Source organism: Rhineura floridana, chromosome 4 (assembly GCF_030035675.1).
Source record: "Rhineura floridana isolate rRhiFlo1 chromosome 4, rRhiFlo1.hap2, whole genome shotgun sequence".
Classification (NCBI taxonomy): domain Eukaryota; kingdom Metazoa; phylum Chordata; class Lepidosauria; order Squamata; family Rhineuridae; genus Rhineura; species Rhineura floridana.
The window spans coordinates 175,401,025-175,423,523 of record NC_084483.1 but is presented as its reverse complement, the minus strand read 5'-3'; the positions used below and the strand labels follow the sequence as shown (position 1 = coordinate 175,423,523).

The 22,499-nt window shown below is 43.8% G+C and overlaps 1 protein-coding gene across 7 annotated transcripts in view; it reads left to right on the top strand.

Annotated features, from left to right (window-relative positions):
* TRAF5 (TNF receptor associated factor 5) overlaps positions 1 to 22,499 on the top strand; it is a 69,871-nt gene that overhangs the window by 8,169 nt on the left and 39,203 nt on the right. For 5 of the 7 annotated variants that reach the window (XM_061625278.1, XM_061625281.1, XM_061625284.1 and 2 more), the window contains exon 2: positions 19,844 to 19,915. The exons of the other annotated variants lie outside the window; for them this stretch is intronic. The gene's annotated coding sequence lies outside the window, so the exon portion shown is untranslated. The remainder of the gene's footprint in view (positions 1 to 19,843; positions 19,916 to 22,499) is intronic. 7 annotated transcript variants of the gene reach the window in all.

Genomic DNA, 22,499 nt, shown 5'->3' with positions numbered 1-22,499 from the left:
TATAAATTCAGAAGAGCAAAATTACCACAGGCCAAACCACAAGTGCCAAAGACACTTGAAGAGAGACACTGCTTACAAGTGCCTGTACGCTAATGCTAGGAGCCTCCGAACCAAGATGGGAGAACTGGAGTGCTTGGTCTTAGAGGAGAGCATTGATATAGTGAGCATAACGGAGACCTGGTGGAATGGAGAAAACCAGTGGGATACGGTTATCCCTGGATATAAACTATATCGGAAGGACAGGGAAGGACGTATTGGTGGCGGAGTCGCTCTATACGTGAAAGAAGGCATTGAATCCAGCAAGCTCAAAACCCCAAAAGAGGCTAGGTACACTGAAGTCTAATTTGATTTCCATATGAGAGCACAAGTAAATATTAATTTTGGCTGGCTCATGTACATATTTATTATGAGAGGAGAAAGGAAAAGAGGAACCCCCTCTACAGTTCCAGGAAGAGTTTTTATTCTGGCAAACTTTAGATCTGTTTTCAATCAAAAACTCTTCTACAGGAAGAACTATAAACATTAATTCAGAAACATGAACTTGAAAATGTGTGCTGTTCAAATATCATCTAGTAATCTACATATATTATCTAATACCATAAAATTAAATCTATTCCTCACTGATATATACTGAGCGATATCCGACAGTCACACTCACGAGTAGACCCACTGATATCAATCAACTTGTCCACTGATTTCAATACGTCTGTTCCGAGTTTGACGAACACTGGATATCACTCCTAGATTATGGTTAGAAATCTTAAAAAGCCTTAGCCTGTTCACACATTATTTAACTTTTACTCCTTGAAATGTAAGCACCTAGGATAGTCTAGATCAATGTAATTAAATACAAGTTTATTTTTATTCAGGCCGACATTGTTGTATTTGTGTAGCCTGAACTCTTTTCCTTGCCTATGCTGACCTGAAGACAGAGATAGCATAGTGTTAGTTTAAACAGAATTTTAGTGTTAGTGTTAGTTTAAACAGAATACTACCAGCCTTGTAGTGCTCATAACTCCATTATCAATCAACATACCTCTTATTTGATATATGTTTAAACAGTGTTGCTTAAGTTCCCTTCTACTTGAATCCTGCATTTACACTTAAAATGCCATTTTCTAGACAATACCATGATTGTTGGGTCCCCATTGACCCTTTCAGCCTGATTGTCTGTCCTTGGTGATTGTACTGCCTTCAAGTCGATTCCAACTTATGGTGACCCTATGAATAGGGTTTTCATGAGGCTGAGAGGCAGTGACTGACCCAAGGTCACCCAGTGCGCTTCATGGCTGTGTGGGGATTCAAACCCTGGTCGCCAGGTCATAGTCCTGCTGCACCTTAACCACTACACCACACAGGATATTGTTAAATAGTATTAGTATTTTTGTAATTCATGCCTGGTGATTGTTCAGGAGTTCTTGGGTTCACATTTATGCCAGTAATTATTGCTTTGCAATGCAGCAGCAGACACTCCCTCTCTGTGTACAAACCAAATCCTGTCTGTTTCCTTCCTACTTCCTGTGATAAAGTCTGCAAGGCACTGATAGCAGCAGGAGATATTGAAGGCTAAACAACTTGTATAATTACTACTTGTTTCTCATTTGTCCAGATTCATTGAATCCAGTGCGTGTTTAATCCCTGGGGCTTTCACGGAATTTTCTCAGAACAGGAGACATTTCTTGGCAGTGTGCCTAAGTATGAAAATAGGTTTTCCGTAAAGTGCTCCACTGTGGGTGAAATTGACTTGGACAGCAGTTCTCAATGTTTATTCTCCATGGACCACTTGAAAATTGCTGTTTGTTGTAGTGGACCACTTAAACTTCTTTTTCTTCACTGCCAGAATCAGCAAAACCATCAACGTATTATGAGAATTGCAGCCCCTTAGGCCAGGCTGTACGTATTTAGGGGGAAATTAATAGACTGCACCAGCACTGTATTGAAAATCTTCAGCCAGGTCTTTGTTTACCCTATTCCATAAATGGAGCAACCTGGTCAAAACTTCCTGGGATCTCTATTGTCAGGAAAAGAAACAAAGTACAGACCCAAACACAGGTAAACTTGACGGTTATAGTGACCACTGCTCACAGTAACACCTTGTCCTAAAATATGAGATTAGAGACTGGACAGTATTTGGCACAGTTTAATGTGTTCAGGGAAATTTAAAGTTTGTGTGATGAAGAACCAACTGCAACCTTCTGCCCTTTATTTGGGGGGGGGGATCCCAACTCAGCCTGTAGACACTCACTTCCATGACAGCAGAGCAAGCAAATCACACAGGCATTTCACTTTTCCCTTTAGTTAATCCTGTCTAACAGGAACTCAAGAGGAGATCCAGACTCGCCATATGCTCAGAGGCACGTTACCAAATTCTTCCAAGCTACACAGGAAGTGGATTGGACTGTGAAAGACCAACCCAAATGGTGTTTGCATTTTGACCAATTTGTAGGGCAGTACAATATCTCAGAGAGGAGTTCAGGTCTCCTGCTCCCCTGGTGCATTCAGTATAGCTGCCCAATTTCCCTGCTTTTTAATGTTTTATACAAATATCTGATGACTACGGTATATTCTCAAACCATAGTCTGTCTATTGCCTATTAGTGAATATAAATAATAAGCTGTGCCCACTTGCTGCACTACTGTATAGTGAAAAGGAGAGGGGGAAAATCCTTATGTTTGTAATTGTTACTGCCCAGAAAAAGTCTGTCAAGGGCTGGAACTTTTTATTCATTGTTGCATGAGGAAGTTATCCTAAGCAAGAAACTTGGGGCAGAGGAAAGACACCAGGGTCCTAAACAGGTTGACAGCACAATCCTATAATATATTCTTAGAAGTAAATCACCATTGAGTTCAGTTGGACTTACTTATGGAAAAAGAAGGTACATGATTGCAACCTGGGTGTTCAAGGCCATTTAGTCAGCTATACCTTTATTTATTTATTTGGAGCATTTCTACCAGACTCATCAGGCAAAAGGCTCCCAGGTCAGCTTACATACATACAGTCAATTAAAACAAGATAGTCCCTGCCTGCAGGCTTACAATCTAAAAAACATGGTACAGAAGGGAAAAGGGACAGGGATGGATGGGGGGAAAGCAAAGTCAGGCACCAGTTCTTAAATAGTAGTTGTTATAATGACCAGCTGGCACATAACAGTTCAGGGTCAGGAAGTGCCTGATGGATCTGGTCTTTCAGCAGAGCTGATGGAATGAGCATTGATTCCCATCTCTCCTACTGAGAGAACTTTTTAGTTGGCAGTGAGAGGATAACAGACTTTTTGTTTTGAATAGCAAGGTACCAGGAGTAGATTCAAATACTGCATGTTGAGCTTTAGCAACTTGACATTTCAATTTGCCTGGGATTTCCTTCAACAGATCAAGTGGGTATGTACAACCTGTTTTAATTTCATAGCTCAATACCAGATGCTGAGGACATGCACCAAAGAAGGGCTGTGACATCATGCCCTGCTTGTGGGCTGTGTGGAGATATCTATCTGACTGTTAGCTATAGGATGCTGTGCTAGATCCAGTCATGCACTATCCAGAGCACTCCTCTTATGTACTCATCTGTACTGGGGCTGCATTAAACATTGCCACTTACTATGGAAAGTGTCCCTACTTTAGATCTGATACTAAAGTACTCTTCTCGCTTTTGAAAGTGCAGCACTAGGGTATTGGGTCTATTTTTGTTCAGGGATGAGTATGGGTACTTACCAAAGGCATTGGAAGGAAAACTGAGGTAGAAAGTCACTTCATTGCCTCTATCCATTTGGGGTGGGAGAATCAAAGCTTAGTGGTAAGATTCCCAGATTCAGGTTCTGGTGTTTCCACTTAAAAGATGCCTGATAGTATGGCTAGAAAAGATTTCTGCCCAGAGAGCTGTTGCCAGCCAGGATAAGCAGTACAGGATTAGCTGGCCCAGTGGTGTGGCTCCTTTGTATGTTCAGTCTCCTCTTACAGAACAGTGTTGCACTTAACAGTGAGGAATAAACAGTACTTGCTCTGACTGTGATATTGAAAGCTTTACATGAATCATAGAGCTGGAAAGCATGTGAAAATGTTACACGAAAGATGCAGGATCTTCCTTTAACCAACAGTCATCCAGATTATTATGTGTCCTAAGGGAAGAGCAAGAGGCCAGATTGAAAATGTGCCTTTTGAAACAAGGAATAAGAATAGGGAAACATTTGGACTTGGAAGGGGGAAAAAACCTCTTGGCGTTACTAGTCAGCTGGATTGACTTGCAGGAACATTTTTTTTTCTTTTGGGCTTGCATAGATTCTTGTTAGCATAACAATTCAAGCCTGTCTAGGAAACCTTGCTAAAGTAAAACATTCTTTTGCACACCTCCACCTTTTCTGATGTCTGCTGCCATCGCCTTCTCTTTCGAACTTGTTTTGTGACGCTCTTTTTGAACTTTATATTTTTAGTTGTAAAAGTAGTTTTACGGCGCTGGATTTGCTGTTTACCACTTTGACTTTATGGGAAAGCTGTTTATATTTTTTCAGTGTAATGACAGCTGTTGCTGAGATTAACATAAAAGTTGTCACAAGTCATCTCAAAATAATGGTTAGTACTTTCTTCCCTTTTTAATTCATTAATTCATTCATTCTAGAAGGGAAGCTAACACTTGGAATGCACAGTGCTGGGCAGCTTTACCATGCAGGCTGATGTGATCACTAACCTATCTTTTCATACTTCGTTCCTAACTCATGTTTATGTCCGTCATCAGATGACTGCTCAGTGCTGATATTTAAGGACAAGGCGCTTCTTTTTCTTTCCTGTATTAATATAGTTTGTCGTGGTAACTCTGCCACATTTTTCTTTAGTTAATGCCATTGTATGGGGTGGGGGAGTCATGTTTTTGGGGTGTGAGGTCCTTGGTTTTCTTTCATGGTTTTGTAAATGAATGTAACCTGTTTTCTTTTATTGTTGGTGCTGTGAGATGTTTCAACATTTGGTTACACTCTCTTTGATAATGTACTATATCAGTTTTCTTCACACTCACACATACATACATACATACATATATACAGGGCCAGTTCTAAAGGGCAGCCAGGTGGGGGGCACTGGCCCGAGGGCCCCTGGAGCTACAGGGGGCCCTTAGCGGCCCCTCTGCTCCCCTTCCGCAATCCGCAGTGATCCGTAGGCCCCCCACGCCCCTACTTACCTGTCTCCTGCCTTTTAGTGTTGCCCTTAATGAAGATGGTGGCTGCAGTTTCCCTAAAGTACTGAAGTCCCTGCTGCCATCTTAGTTGATGGCAGAGATGCACGCACATAGCACACACGCATGCCATCAACAAAGATGGCAGCGGAGGCTTCATCCCCTTAAGGAAACTGTGGCCGCCATCTTGGTTAATGGCAATAGTAAAAGACAAGAGACATGTAGGTGGGGGTGGGGGTGGAGTGGGGGTCATGCACACGCGCGAACGCGCACACAAGCTGGGGTCCAGGGCAAGCTGATGCCCAAGGGCCCCAGTATGCCTGGAGCCGGCCCTGTATACATATTTGTGTGTGTGTGTGTATATAGGCTTTGCACCTCAGTGAAGGGACTTCCTAAAAGGCCCATCTTATTATCCTACTGTCTGATTGATAAGACAAAAAGATTGGCCCACAGTAGTAGGGAAACTGCATGCATGCTGCAGCTGGCTATGTGGCAAAGCAATATCACAGTAACTTTCTTACCTTACCATGTGCTGATCAGCAATTCAAGTGCATGATAGATTGCTTGTGCGACAGCTTTGGTGCATAGCCACCTTCAGTGTTTGCTGGATTAGTGGCACACCAGGGACTAGTTTTGATCAGCGTGTCTGAATCATATGAAAGATTGCTTTTTCAATTGCATCATTATCCTTCTCTTAGGGAAACCATGGTTTCAAAATACAGATCTATAATTATTGGCAATGAAGATTTAGTCTTCTGGGTTTTTTTAATTAATTAATCCAAACCTTTATTTAGGACAGTATTCTGCAAGCCACTCTTGAATTGTGTAGGAAGAAACTCTCTGCCCTTCCAGTTCATCATTTGTTTAATTGAGGTTGCTGTGTGCTGGCCCCTGTTACACAGTAGAATTCAAACCCTAAGTTTAGAGTAAAACACAGAAAAATCCTGTTCTCAGATTCTCAGTAATAAGGGTGTCTTGAACTAAAGGTGTATCGAATTTCATATTTTTGTCTGTGCAAGGTTCTTAACAGTTTTGATATTTCCAAGAATAAGTCAGTCCTAAATATCCCTAATGCAATTGGCTATTAATGTAAAGCACCACAGAATATATTTTCAGCTTCCAGCCAACAAGTACTAACCATTGTTCCTTATATTTCTTTTAAATGTTTTTTTTTTGTTTGGTTATATTTAACAAAAGGAAACAGAAATTGAAATACCAGCCCAGTAATTGAGAAGTCCATACGTAAAGGGAAACACTAACTGTACAGTAACTTGAGCAAGAAAATATTTTCTTCTGTTGGTGTGTTCTCTGAAGTGACGTAAATTTGGTGCACAGCACTTAAACTGCTGTGGGAATACTTTAAAGAGAGGGCCACATTAAATTTAAAAAATGTAGCTCCAGCATTATGTGCTTTTTCTGTAGCCATGGAGCTCTTGATTTCCAGGTCTCTAATGTCTATAAATACATGAGTAAATATGCAGGAATGTAAGATCTACATCTGATGTTTTGACATAACATGCATCTTATTTGTTACAATATGGAAATCATAGACCTGGGGACAGAGCTTGGAAGATTACTTTTAAAAAGTAATAAATTACAGTTACAATTACTTGGCCCAAAAAAGTAGTAATTACCGTTACAATTACAATCGCTCTGAAAGTAACTGATTACTTTGCTTTTTCTCAAAAGTAATCACTACAATTACATTTCAGTTACTTTTTTAAAAAAACTCCTACAAGGTACTGGCCTTGGCTGCTGCACATCTAAGAAGCCTAAAACAATATTAAAAATAAACACACACACACAGGGGGTAGTAGAATAAAAAAATTTATCCATAAGATTAACATAATGGCATAACAGAATCTCACATCCCCCCAAGCAATGAAGATACCCCAACACTTGAAATCAAATTTTACACTTGAAATGCTTTTATAATATGTTTCTGTTATGTCTCAAAAGAACAAGATGCTCAAAGAGCATGTCAGACAAGGAATGTCTTTTTACAGTCATTACGTTGCCACCAGTACTGAACAGGTGTTCTACTGCGGCGCTTGAAGGCATGCCTGTGTTGTGCTGCAAAAAACACCGCAGCACACGTGGAAAGCCATGGAGTGATGACACTTCCCTGCTGGGAGACCTCAGGTACCTCACCAGTTCCTCCTCAGCAGTGTCCACTGCTGACTTCTTGCCCTGGGGCAGAAAGTTAAAGAAGTCATCTTCTAAGTCGTCTCCTTCCTGGTCTTTATCTGAAGACTGATCACTGTCCTCATTAAGTACACCCATCTTTATTTCAGCTTTCAGCAAGGCTTCCATTGTGTATCTAAGAAAGAGAGAGGATATGTTAACACATATATGTTAGGAAACCATCATCTGCTCTTCATTTCCTGATGCTTGTCATGTCCCCTGGTTCAGGGTCCAGCCTGAGCCTGTGGATGATGACATGGAAGGTAGGAAGGTGACCAAGTCACCACACTCATGGAGCAGCACAGCAGACCCTTAAGGATTACCTGCAGCAACCCAAGGTTGTGATGAGGAGCCCCAGGAAGAAAAGGCCCAGCCCCTGCCTACCACCTTAAGCCCTCTGATGCCTCCCTTGAGACAACATTTCCCTTGGAGTAATCCACCCAAAGGGCTTCCCTAATGTTCTTACTTGTTGGTATGGGTGGTGGCCTGACACGATTCCAGCCAATCTAGTTTGAAGCGAAGGTGTAGGCAGGCTGCCAGAAGAAGCCTCTTGTCCTCCCAGATAGCTGCAAACCGCTTTCTTAGGGCTTCGCGCACACCTCTCAGCAGCTGAAAACAGTATGTGTACCTCTCAGGTTTGTTTTCCAGTCCTTCTAACTTGCGGTCCAGATTGCAGAGCGTTGGTAGCAAATACCCCATGAACATGCCGTTCTCCCGTTGCAGGATATGTAGGGACTGGGCTAGTGGCTCCATAATCTCTGTGTATTCCTGTACCACTTCAATCTCAGCAGCTGTGATCCTGGACAAGGAGCAGCGGTCCATTATGGCATGCATTTTTAGTGGCACAGTTGACAGGAGCTCATGTAGTTGCTTCAACGCATCAAAGGTGGAATTCCACCTGGTCTTATTCGGTACCTTCAGATACACACCACATTGCGCACGGATATACTCAGCAATCTGGGCTGACTGGTTCTGCTTGGACCACAACTTGCTGCACTTTCCCATCAAGGAACGAAACTGTTTCTTGAAAGGACCAAGAAGACTACTTCTGGAGGAGTCAGAAAGCATGGCCTCTATGACTTGTGTTGCCACAAGGTTGAGGGTGTGGCTAGCACATCTCTGGTGTGGTGGTAAAACAAAATCCTCTCCTGAGTCTGCAGCTTCTTCCTCTGCCTCAGGTCCTGTGTCCAGGATCTCACAGATAGGCACAAACTCCACCTCAGCCTCCTCCTCCTCCTCGTTATCACCATCATCATCACTGGTGCCTGCAGCTTCCACTGGTTCTTTGGCCATGAAAACTCTGAACACTTTCACAAAGTTGGAGCCATTGTCTGTAGTAGTGCACATAACTTTGTTGTGGATCCTGTACTGCACATGTACATCATGCAGTGCTTTTGAAAGGATATCGTATGTATGGCGCCCCTTCAGACGCTTACAAGCCAAGGCCCCGACCTCACGTTTCAGGGTAGTTGGGTTGATCCAGTGGGCTGTTACCCCAAAGTAACTCTTCTTGCCATTGGTCCAACAATCTGCAGTGGTTGCTATATATGCCACAGCACCCATTCGGTTTGCAAGAGTTTCTCTCATGTGGCATGCTCTCTTCTCAATTCTGTCTCTCAGAGTCTTGGCACATATGATGGTGAGATCTTTGGGGAGTCCAATGCGAACCAGATTAATGAATGATGGTTCGTCCACAGTCTGAAGTGGTAATGTCTCCTCTACAATGAAATCAATGATTCTCCTGTCGAGATTGCTCTGGGTGACAGGCTTCCTGCCAGATCCCCACCTCTCAAGGGTTGTCTGCTGCTGCTTCAGCATTTTGGGAGGAGGGGTGTCATGCATTGGTTCAGGAAGGCCACGTCTCCTTGCCTTTATTGCTTCTTCAATTGCTCTCAGCTTCTCAGGGTGTGCCCTCTGAGGAAGAAGAACAAAGCATGAATCCAATAAAAAATGGAAGAGGAACTTCACAATTTAAACATAAATAGACAATGTCTTTGAGGACCAGCATGACAAAGGCTTACCTCAAAATGTTTCTTCACATTGGATGAGGAGGAAACAGCTGATCTCAGAGTTTTGATCCTTGGAAGGCAGTAATTGCATCGTACAACAACATTTTCCCCACTCTGGCTCACAAATGTACAAGCTTTCTCAAAGCCAAATCATGGTACTTGCTGTTCTGCAGATGTGGCTGTGGGCAACTGGCACTGCTTCATGCCCTCCTCCTCCTCATGCACAGGGCCTCCTTTCTGAACCTCACTTTCTAGTTTTGCCTCCTCAGGATCAACAAGCTGTGACTCAAGTGGCCGCACTAACTGACTGCTGCTCTCAGCAGCAAAACCTGCAACAGGCATCTCTGTAATAAACAAGAGATAATGCTCCTATATGGGTGAACTTCAGCTGTGATGTGCCCCCATCTCTTCCCCATGCTGCAAGATGCCCCAGTCAGAGTGGAAGTAAGCAGGTCGATAGCACAATTAAAAGAGATCCTATTTGCATCATTTTTGCTCACTGAATAACCCTGCCTGGGCCAGTCTAACCTACTATCTCACAGGGTTGTTGTGAGAACAAAATGAGACTAGGGTTCAAATCCCCACATAGCCATGAAGCTCACTGGGTGACCTTGGGCCAGTCACTGCCTCTCAGCCTCATGAAAACCCTATTCATAGGGTCACCATAAGTTGGAATCAACTTGAAGGTGGTACATATATTTTTTATTTTGAATATGATGATTATGATAATAAATATGCAGCATTTCAAATTAATTCTGTATGAGAAGCATTCCGTGCCAAGCTTGGAAAACCAAGGATGAGGTATAAAATGTAGACAAAAATACTTTTGACAAAATGCCGTTTATCTTTTATATCTATATCTATAATTAGCAATACAGCTGAATGATGTATGTAAAGTATTTTTTCTTTCCCTTTTCTTTTTTATTAATATTTTAGTACTACTGCTAAAGTTCTGATGAAAGAATAAAGCATTCATTAGCCAAATTCAAATGATTAGAACACTTCACATAAATTCCACTGAAGTTGGAGTTTTTGCCATAGAAAATGAAAAAAACATATAACCTATGATAGCCCAATAGACAATCAGAACTAATATAAAACCCTATTGCTTCTCATTTGCAAATCTTGCAAGATCTAAGGTAACTCTAGATCATGTGAGTTCAGGTGATGCATGTTATGTACATTTGTATAGATATTAGCAGAGATTGTCAACAGTCTATCTCTCTCTGGGACTGGGAATCTCTCTTTTTCTCACAGAACATGAGTTTGAGAGCTGGGGGACTGAGAGGAGGAGCTGCAAGGACCCTACTTCTCACCTCATCTCTGCCAAGAACAAAAAAATCAGCCTTAAGCCATTTATTATATGCCTAATGATTTTTTATTTTTATTATTATTATTATTATTATTACTGAGACAGTTTTTGTCCCACATACAATTCAGTCTTGTGATTAAACAGGACAAAAATACAAATAAAAAGAAAGATGGAGTTGAAATAAATATACAATAAAAAGCTAGCTGGCATTTTAAAAGGCAGGAGTGCTCTGTCTGGATAAATACAGCACACAGCTATGCATGGGAACAAGGGGGAGAGTTCAAAAAGGGGGGGAAGGAAGAGAAGTAGGCCAGAGCTTGGAAAAGTTACTTTTTTGAACTACAGCTCCCATCAACCTAATCCAGTGGCCATGTTGCCTAGGGCTGATGGGAGTTGTAGTTCAAAAAAGTAACTTTTCCAAGCTCTGACCTACTTCCCTTCCTTCCTCCCCTTTTTGAACTCTCCCCCTTGTTCCCATGCATACCTAGGCAAGGAGAGGCAGTGGGGGGGCAGAATGGGCCATGGGGGGTGGGGGGGCAAAAATGCCATGGGGGGGTGGAAGGGGCCGCGGGGGGGCGCACACACACACACACAAATCATCGTCACTCACCTCCACAGCTCTTCGCCATTCTGCTGCTGCCTTCTCCTCCGTTGTCCTTGCCCTGGCTTTTTCCTCTGGTGTCCATTTTTTCCTCTCAGACGCTAGCAGGCCCTGCCTATTCATCTCTTTCCTCGTGCCTCCTAACACAGATCACGAGGGAAGAGACAGTCTGCGCAGAGGTCCAATCAGTGTGAGGCACATGTCTTGTGTTAACCAATCACAGCCAGGAGCTGACTTCCCCTTGTTCCCGCCCCCAAGTAACATCCAGCCTAACGTGGAAACGTTAAAGTTGCAGCTGAAAAGTAGGGAAATTACTAGTCGTTCCGTTACTTGCCAAATGTAATGGAATTACCCACTCGTTATTTAAAATTGTAACTAATCACAAGTAACTCGTTAAAAATAACGAGTTACTTCCAAGCTCTGCCTGGGGAGCAGCAAAGTAGAAAGAGGCACTAAGGGAGGAAGGGTGGGGTATGAATAAATAAATAAATAAATAAAAGCTGCAAATTAATGAGTGTTAAGAAACTAATAAAGCCAAAGTGAGTGCTACACAATATGTACTTTGTTCCTTTTTAGCTTGTGTAAAAATGCATGTTTTGAATTTAGCCATAATCATGTTAAAATGCACACAGTTGTGCCTTAAATATGAAGCATTAGTAATATGCAGTGTCACTGCAGCACTTCATTTTAATTCATGTTGGGAAAACGTACTTAGATTCTGGAGTTCTAATGAGGCTTTCAAAGGGACAATTAGCAGTGTGCCCCTCCCCCACTTAAGATAATAAAAACCCTTTTAATTTGCCCTAAAAATCTTAGTTTGTAGTTCTAGTGTGTGGTTTCTTACTATAGCAGTAGCATTATGGATGTTTTTAGCTTTTATTCCTGTACAAAGGCTAATCAAAGGCATCCAGAATATGAACTGAACTAGGGCTAGAATTTTTGTCACCGATTTGTTTTATCAACCTGAACCAGTACCAAAAGTTTGGTAAGAGGTCTAACACACCCAACATACAACTGTGCATGTGAACACATGGTGGATACAGATCCACCTTTATTATATTGCATGCCTGCATCTGATTTGTACTATAAAATACTTCCTAGTTGACATGAACACACAAGCTACCATGCTATTTCTCATGGTAATATATTTGGGCTTTTAGATAAGCCTGTGATGGATTTGGGCAAAGGAAAATCTCTGTTTATTTCCCTCAAGCAGCCCTCAGACATAAAAAGCAAGGAGAAGTAATGGTCTGGGAGGTGAGTTACTTGGTAAAGGACTTGCTAGTTGCTGGAGGGAGTAGTTTGCTGTGATGTCTCTTCTGGTCTTATCTTTCCTCATAATAGGAACTTATGAAACTCCCTTACACTGAGTCAGACCATTGGTCCACCTAGTCTACCTTGACTGGCAGCAGCTCTCCAGGGTTTCAGTCAGGAGACATTCCCATCCAGAGATGCCTGGAATGGATATTGAGACCTTCTCCATAGAAAGCAGAGGCCCTTCCACTGAGCTACAACACTTTCCCTTAATGAGGAAATCTCATTAAGGAACATGGGCAGCCTGGAACTTGGTTTAATGTAGTGGGTGAGAGTGTCAGCTGCGCTGTCCCATTCATATCTTATCTTGGTCATGAGCTTGCTAGGTGGCTGAAGTAGGCAAGCCACTCTCTCTCGGACTTTTAAGGCCCAACAAGATCTGGTTCCCCTTTATCTCTCAGCCCGTATCTCTTATTATAGCCCTGCTCGGGAGCTTCGTTCATTGAATTCTGTGCTTCTTACCTGTCCCAGGGTTTTTTGTTCCCTAGCTTGGCGTCGTCCATTTTCCCTTGCTGCTCTATGCTCCTGGAAACATCTACTGGAGCACTCGCAGACTGCTCCTTTAATTGCTGTTTTTAAATCTTAGCGAAGAACCTTTCTTTTTTCCAAAGCCTTTGGAATCTCAGTTTAGGTTTTACCTTTATATTTCTCCATAGCCAGAGTATGTGTACTTGAAGTGTTTGGCTTGTTCCTTACCTGTTTTAGTCCCTTTCCTCCCCCCTATGTTCCCCTTTTATTTTAGATTGTACACTTTTGTGCTAGGGACTGTTTTATTCAGTTTTATTCATTTATTTTTCTGTACAGTGCCATCTGCATGGATGGCACTATATAAACAAACAATAATAATAATACTGAGAGTCTAGATCAGCCTTTCCCAACCAGTGTGCCTCCAGATGTTGTTGGACCACAATGCCCATCTTTCCTGACCAGCAATGCTGGCTGAGGCTGATGGGAGTTGTGGTCCAACAACATCTGGAGGCATACTGGTTGGGAAAGGCTGGTCTAGATGTTAACTTTCCTGGGTCCCTTTTTTTTTGTGACAAGCTTCCACCTCTCTGGCATAATGTTTACCAATTAACACCATATGGCATGACATAGCAAGTTTTCCCCACCCACACAAGTGCCACCTTGGTTGTGGCGTGTTACTCAGTGTATTTTCTTAGAAATTACACTGGAGAGATAAGAAACCATAGCAAGGGAATGGGCTGGATAGTAAGAGAGGCAACATCTAAAGAAATGATAGTCATTATGGTGGGGTCCAATTCCCATCAGCCCAAGCATGCATGGCCAATGGTCAGGGATAACAGGAGCTGTAGATCAGCAACATCTGAAGGGCACCACATTGGCTACCCTGATCTCGAGTTTCTTGATCAATTTGTAGATCATCACAATGAAGCACCTTGAATATTGGGATATACCGATACGGCAGTCTTATCTGTCTAACATTATAAAATATCCCCCCATATTCATTAAGCAGGCTATGTAGCATGATCAAAGAACAAAACCCAAGATGTGGCTGGGTAGATGAAGGGGTAAGGATTGTGAGGCTTTGATCGGGTTCAGTTCTCTCAATGGCTAAAGTCAGCAAATCAGGAGTGCAGACTTGCCCCCAAATCCCCAAGCTAGTCTCCCTTAAAAAATAAACAATTTTTTAAAAGAATTGCTTGTAAACAGACAAGCTTGTCAAGTTCAAATAATACAAAATATTGAAAGTTAAAGTGCTGTACTTGGAGCCACTTTTATAAGAGAGTAAAACATCAGTTTTGTGTCTGTTCGTTTGTTTTAGAAGTTGAAGCAAGTTTGGGTTTCTTGAATTTAACCTAAATACAGATTTTGAAGAAGCAAATTTGAACAGAATTGTTGTTTCTATCAGCCTATTTATTTAAAAAGTTGAAACTGGAAAAATGCTTTTAACTTGTTTAGAAACAGTTGATCAAATAGGAACATTATGATCAACCTCTCAAGGTTTACATATAATCCACATTGTAGTTGTCTTAAGAACATAAGAAGAGCCTGCTGGATCAGGCCAGTGGCCCATCTAGTCCAGCATCCTGTTCTCACAGTGGCCAACCAGGTGCCTGGGGGAAGCCCGCAAGCAGGACCCGAGTGCAACAACACTGTCCCCTCCTGAGGCTTCCAGCAACTGGTTTTCAGAAGCATGCTGCCTCTGACTAGGGTGGCAGAGCACAGCCATCACGGCTAGTAGCCATTGATAGCCCCGTCCTCCATGAATTTGTCTAATCTTCTTTTAAAGCCATCCAAGCTGGTGGCCATTACTGCATCTTGTGGGAGCAAATTCCATAGTTTAACTATGCGCTGAGTAAAGAAGTACTTCCTTTTGTCTGTCCTGAATCTTCCAACATTCAGCTTCTTTGAATGTCCACGAGTTCTAGTATTATGAGAGAGGGAGAAGAACTTTTCTCTATCCACTTTCTCAATGCCATGCATAATTTTATACACTTCCATCATGTCTCCCCTGACCCGCCTTTTCTCTAAACTAAAAAGCCCCAAATGCTGCAACCTTTCCTCGTAAGGGAGTCGCTCCATCCCCTTGATCATTCTGGTTGCCCTCTTCTGAACCTTTTCCAACTCTGTAATATCCTTTTTGAGACGAGGCGACCAGAACTGTACACAGTATTCCAAATGCGGCTGCTCCATAGATTTATACAATGGCATTATGATATCGGCTGTTTTATTTTCAATACCTTTCCTAATTGTCGCTAGCATGGAATTTGCCTTTTTCACAGCTGCCGCACACTGGGTCGACATTTTCATCGTGCTGTCCACTACAACCCCGAGGTCTCTCTCCTGGTTAGTCACCGCCAGTTCAGACCCCATGAGTGTATATGTGAAATTAAGATTTTTTGCTCCAATATGCATAATTTTACACTTGTTTATATTGAATTGCATTTGCCATTTTTCTGCCCATTCACTCAGTTTGGAGAGGTCTTTTTGGAGCTCTTCGCAATCCCTTTTTGTTTTAACAACCCTGAACAATTTAGTGTCATCAGCAAACTTGGCCACTTCACTGCTCACTCCTAATTCTAGGTCATTAATGAACAAGTTGAAAAGTACAGGTCCCAATACCGATCCTTGAGGGACTCCACTTTCTACAGCCCTCCATTGGGAGAACTGTCCATTTATTCCTACTCTCTGCTTTGTGCTTCTTAACCAATTCCTTATCCACAAGAGGACCTCTCCTCTTATTCCATGACTGCTAAGCTTCCTCAGAAGTCTTAGGTGAGGTACCTTGTCAAACGCTTTTTGAAAGTCTAAGTACACTATGTCCATTGGATCACCTCTATCTATATGCTTGTTGACACTCTCAAAGAATTCTAGTAGGTTACTGAGACAAGACTTTCCCTTGCAGAAGCCATGCTGGCTCTGCTTCAGCAAGGCTTGTTCTTCTATGTGCTTAGTTAATCTAGCTTTAATAATACTTTCTACCAGTTTTCCAGGGACAGAAGTTAAGCTAACTGGCCTGTAATTTCCGGGATCCCCTCTGGATCCCTTTTTGAATATTGGCGTTACATTTGCCACTTTCCAGTCCTCAGGCACGGAGAAGGACCCGAGGGACAAGTTACATATTTTAGTTATCAGATCATCAATTTCACATTTGAGTTCTTTGAGAACTCTCGGGTGGATGCCATCCGGGCCCGATGATTTGTCAGTTTTTATATTGTCCATTAAGCCTAGAACTTCCTCTCTCGTTACCACTATTTGTCTCAGTTCCTCAGAATCCCTTCCTGCAAATGTCAGTTCAGGTTCAGGGATCTGCCCTATATCTTCCACTGTGAAGACAGATGCAAAGAATTCATTTCGCTTCTCTGCAATCTCCTTATCGTTCTTTAGTACACCTTTGACTCCCTTATCATCCAAGGGTCCAATCGCCTCCCTAGATGGTCTCCTGCTTTGAATGTATTTAAAGAATTTTTTGTTGTTGGTTTTTATGTTCTTGGCAATGTGCTCCTCAAATTCTTTTTTAGCATCCCTTATTGTCTTCTTGCATTTCTTTTGCCAGAGTTTGTGTTCTTTTTTATTTTCTTCATTCGGACAAGACTTCCATTTTCTGAAGGAAGACTTTTTGCCTCTAAGAGCTTCCTTGACTTTGCTCATTAACCATGCTGGCATCTTCTTGGTCCTGGCGGTACCTTTCCTGATCTGCGGTATGCACTCCAGTTGAGCTTCTAATATAGTGTTTTTAAACAACTTCCAAGCATTTTCGAGTGATGTGACCCTCTGGACTTTGTTTTTCAGCTTTTTTTACCAATCCCCTCATTTTTGTGAAGTTTCCTCTTTTGAAGTCAGATGTGACCATGTTGGATTTTCTAGGCAATTGGCCATTTACATGTATGTTTAATTTAATAGCACTATGGTCACTGCTCCCAATCGGTTCAACAACACTTACATCTCGCACCAGGTCCCGGTCCCCACTGAGAATTAAGTCCAGGGTTGCCGTCCCTCTGGTCGATTCCATGACCAACTGGTCTAGGGAATAGTCATTTAGAATATCTAGAAATTTTGCTTCTTTGTCATGACTGGAACACATATGTGGCCAGTCTATGTCCGGGTAGTTGAAGTCACCCATTACTACCACATTTCCTAGTTTGGATGCTTCCTCAATTTCATATCTCATCTCAAGGTCTCCCTGAGCATTTTGATCAGGGGGACGATAGATCGTTCCCAGAATTAAATCCCTCCTGGGGCATGGTATCACCACTCACAACGATTCTGTGGAGGAGTCCGCCTCTTTTGGGGTTTCGAGCTTGCTGGATTCAATGCCTTCTTTCACGTATAGAGCGACTCCGCCACCAATACGTCCTTCCCTGTCCTTCCGATATAGTTTATATCCAGGGATAACCGTATCCCACTGGTTTTCTCCATTCCACCAGGTCTCCGTTATGCTCACTATATCAATGCTCTCCTCTAAGACCAAGCACTCCAGTTGTCCCATCTTGGTTTCGAGGCTCCTAGCATTAGCGTACAGGCACTTGTAAGCAGTGTCTCTCTTCAAGTGTCTTTGGCACTTGTGGTTTGGCTTGTGGTAATTTTGCTCTTCTGAATTTATATCCTGTGTCCCTGCTCTCACAATGCCTACTTCTAGGCCTACCCCTCTTAAAATTTCATCATTTCTTTGGTTTTTATCCCGGGGGGAGGTTTATTCCGAACCGAACCTTCCTCAGCTCCTGTCGGGTTTCCCCCCTCAGTCAGTTTAAAAGCTGCTCTGCCACCTTTTTAATTTTAAGTGCCAGCAGTCTGGTCCCATTCTGGTTCAAGTGGAGCCCGTCCCTTTTGTATAGGCCCGGCTTGTCCCAAAATGTTCCCCAGCGCCTAACAAATCCAAACCCTCCACCCGACACCATCGTCCCATCTACGCATTGAGACTGCAAAGCTGGGCCTGTCTGGCTGGTCCTGTGCGTGGAACTGGTAGCATTTCAGAGAAAGCCACCTTGGAGGTCCTGGCTTTCAGCATCCTACCTAGCAACCTAAATTTGGCTTCCAGGACCTCACGGCTGCATTTCCCCATGTCGTTGGTGCCAACGTGCACCACGACCACTGACTCCTCCCCAGCACTGTCTACCAAACTATCTAAACGACAGGCGATATCCGCAACCTTCGCACCAGGCAGGCAAAACACCTTGCAGTCTACACGCCCATCACACACCCCACTGTCTATGTTCCTAATGATCGAATCACTCACTGCAAGGATCCCTCCACCCCCTGGAGATATATCCTTGGCACGAGAGGATAGCTGCTCATCCCCCAAGGAATGGGTCCCTTCTAAGGGATCGTTTCCCTCTTCCTCAGCTGGATGCTCTCCTTCCCCGAGACCATCGTTCTCCATGATAGCAGGAGAGCTATCATCGTTGGAGTGGAACACAGCTATAACATCCCTGAAGGCCTCCTCCACACACCTCTCTGCCTCTCTCAGCTTTTCCAGGTCCGCCACCTTGGCCTCAAGGAAATGAAGTCGTTCCCGGAGAGCCAGGAGCTCATTGCACCGAGAGCACACCAACGACTTCTGTCCAACAGGCAGATAGTCGTACTTGCTGCAGGCAGTGCAAAACACTGGAAAGCCCCCACACCCCTGCTGACTTCTTACCTGCATAGTTTTGTTTAAGGTTTATTACATCAATGAGTTAGAAACTGCAGTTTAGTTGAGGTCAGGGAATGGATGGGCAGAGTGGGGGGCCCTGGCCTCCTCACATTGCTGCCGAACTCGCTCTGCTGCCGAACTCGCTCTGCTGCCGAACTCGCTCTGCTGCCGAACTCGCTCTGCTGCCGAACTCGCTCTGCTGCCGAACTCGCTCTGCTGCCGAACTCGCCTTGATGCTTCATCAGCTGGGGCTCCCTCTAGCTCGTGGAGCAGGCTCCCTCGCTAGGGTGCTCTGAATTTATATGTGTGGCTGGTTCCTCCCAGCTACTGCTGCCAATGATGTGTTAATTGAGGCTGATGGCTCAACTATCAGCTGGGGCTTGACTCTTTAGGATTATCTCAGGCTTCCTTCCTGAGTGAGAGGCGGGGTGTTCAAGCTTTTGGCTGCTTTTAATCTAAGCAAGGGGCTGCGACTCCAGGCAAGTCTTTTTTGTTTGTTGTTTTCCCACCTAGAACAGCCTGACCTTTCTTTAACCGAGGGAAACAGAGCTTGTGGTTGTGTTTAAGGAAGGCTAAAGCTGCCCTTTTTAGCAAGGACTGAGCTGACTCTCTCCCTGTATGTATTGGTGGAGTTTCCTTTTTCCCCTTCTCTGCTACTGGAATTTAGCCTTGTTTACAGTGTCCCCTGAAGCTTTCCTGCTAGGGTGGTGTTGAAAACTAGCTTTCTATAGGCTTCCTTCTCCTAGGATCTGTCTCCTAAGATATAGGTTCTTTCAGGATTTGGCTCCTAGCTCAGGGTGACCTTAGGCTGCCCTTATTACTTATTGCTCTGAGCTGTTTTAATTTAATTAAATAATGGAATAAATGGGAGCTACTTACCCTTTTTTTGCTCTGTTGCTTAACTCGCCTTGATGCTTTGTCAGCTGGTGCCTTTGATGCTTCGTCAGCTGGGGCTCCCTCTAGCTCGTGGAGTGAGCCAGAAGTAAGATAGTCTCAAGTAGCTCTTTAGAAAGCATTAGAAATAATTAAATTACATCTTTTAGTTTGAATCTGTTTAGTATAGCAGTGTAGTTTCATAATAATAGATTGTGAAATCCAGTTATCTTTCTGTTTTGAGAATGGGCTTCTGCATGTGCAATGAAACTGCCTTTCCTCTTCTTCCCCTGCAGCCCCTCATGGAGCCCCAAAATCTACTCCAGATGGTTGGGGGATCCTGCAGCATTAGGGGGAGAAAAGGCAAGGTAAGTCCCATTATGCAAGCAGAAGTTCACTCGTGCAACTTTAGTGGTTTCCCACTATATGCTTTTTTTAAAGAAAAAATGTTGAAATTGTTTAATTATAATTATGGTGCTTAGACAATAGTGATGTAAACTTGTCCTTTTAGATGTTACCGTTTTGTACCTTGTTTTCCTTCTAGATTCCCTTCATTAAGAGATATCTCCAAATACATCTGACACAGCTATCTTGTTAAATCCCACCCCAGTTGACACATCTCACAGGAATGGGTTTGAGCGCTAGCCAGGAAATGTGCTACATTGGAAGCTTCCTTCTACTGAGTCAGGCTATGGGTCTGTCGAGCTCAGTTTTGGCTACACTGTCCGGCAATGGCTCTCCAGTGTTTCAGGCAGGGAGCCTTTCCCAACCCTACCAGGAGATGTTGGGACTTGAACTTGGGGCCTTCTGAATGTAAAGCACATGTCCTCCCACTGAGCTATGGCCCTTCCCCTTTGAAATAACTAGCAGAAAATAGAGAGAAGATTTTGTTTGGTCTGAAGTGCCCCGTCCCTGCCCACCTGAATGGCATTGGATGACATTTTAGTTTAGTTTAGTTTAATTTCATTTATAAAACGCCCATAACCAACGGCTCCCTGGGCGGTGTACAACATAAGATAATACAATAAATCAACAAAAATCACGAAATATAAAAATACAGATACATAATAACAATAATGTAATATTAAGATCACTAAACCATTAAAACATTAAAATACTTTAACATGAATTAAAATGCCTGGGAGAATAGAAAGGTTTTAGCCTGGCGCCGAAAGGATAACAACGTAGGCGCCAGGCGTACCTCCTCGGGGAGACTATTCCACAATTCGGGGGCCACCACCAAAAAGGCCCTGGATCTTGTCACTACCCTCCGAGCTTCTCGATGAGTCGATACTCGGAGGAGGGCCTTAGATGTCGAACGAAGTGCACGGGTAGGTTCATAGCGGGAGAGGCGTTCCATCAGATATTGCGGACCCGCACCGTGTAAGGCTTTATAGGTCAATACCAGCACCTTGAATCTAGCCCGGAAACAAATCGGCAACCAGTGCAAACGGGCCAGAACAGGTGTAGTATGTGAGGATCGATTGGTCCTCGTCAACAGTCTGGCTGCTGTGTTTTGCACTAGCTGCAGCTTCCGAACCGTCTTCAAGGGCAGCCCCACGTAGAGTGCATTACAGTAGTCCAATCTAGAGGTCACCAGAGCATAAACAACTGAGGCGAGGTTGTCACTGCCCAGATAGGGGCATAGTTGGGCTACCAACCGAAGGTGGTAGAACGCATTCCGAGCCACCGAGGCTACCTGAGCCTCCAGTGACAAGGAAGGATCGAAAAGAACCCCCAGACTACGAACCTGTTCCTTCAGGGGGAGTGTAACCCCATCCAGAACGGGATGAACATCCACCATCTGTGCAGAAAAGGCATTCACCAACAGCGTCTCGGTCTTGTCTGGATTGAGTTTCAGTTTATTAGCTCCCATCCAGTCCATTATCGCAGCCAGGCAACGGTTCAGCACATCAACAGCCTCACCTGAAGAAGATGAGGAGAAATAGAGCTGCGTGTCATCAGCGTACTGATGGCAACGCACTCCAAAACTCTGGATGACCGCACCCAGAGGCTTCATGTAGATGTTGAAAAGCATGGGGGACAGAACCGATCCCTGAGGGACTCCACAATGGAGAGTCCAGGGTATCGAGCAATGCTCCCCAAGCACTACCTTCTGGAGACGATCCGCCAAGTAAGAGCGGAGCCACTGCCAAGCAGTACCCCCAACTCCCAACTCCACGAGTCTCTCCAGAAGGATACCATGGTTGATGGTATCAAAAGCAGCTGAGAGATCAAGGAGAATCAACAGAGTTACACTCCCCCTGTCCCTCTCCCGACAGAGGTCATCATACAGGGCGACCAAGGCTGTTTCTGTGCCAAAACCGAGCCTAAAACCGGATTGAAACGGATCTAGATAATCGGTTTCATCCAAGAGCGTCTGGAGCTGGGCGGCAACCACCCGTTCCAAGACCTTGCCCAGAAATGGAACATTCGCTACCGGTCGATAGTTGTTCAAATTATCTGGGTCCAAGGAGGACCTCTTCAAAAGAGGTCTCACTACAGCCTCCTTGAGACAACGGGGGACAACTCCCTCTCTCAAGGAGGCATTGATCACTTCCTTGGCCCATCCAGCAGTTCCAGCCCGGCTAGCTTTTACTAGCCAAGAGGGGCAAGGGTCCAGTGCCGACGTGGTTGCACGCACCAGTCCAAGCACCTTGTCAACTTCCTCAAGCTGCACCAACTGAAACTCATCCAATAATTGAGGACAAGATTGTGATCTGGGTACCTCAATGGATTCAACTGTTCTAACATTAGAGTCGCGATCCCTACGGATGCATGCGATTTTATTTTGGAAGTGCCCCGCAAACTCATTGCAGCGGGCTTCAGATGCCTCTGTGATGTCCTGAGGGCCAGAGTGTAAAAGTCCTCGTACTATCTTAAAAAGCTCCGCTGGGCGGCATAAATATGATCTAATAGTGGCAGCAAAATAACATTTTTTTGCTGCCCTTA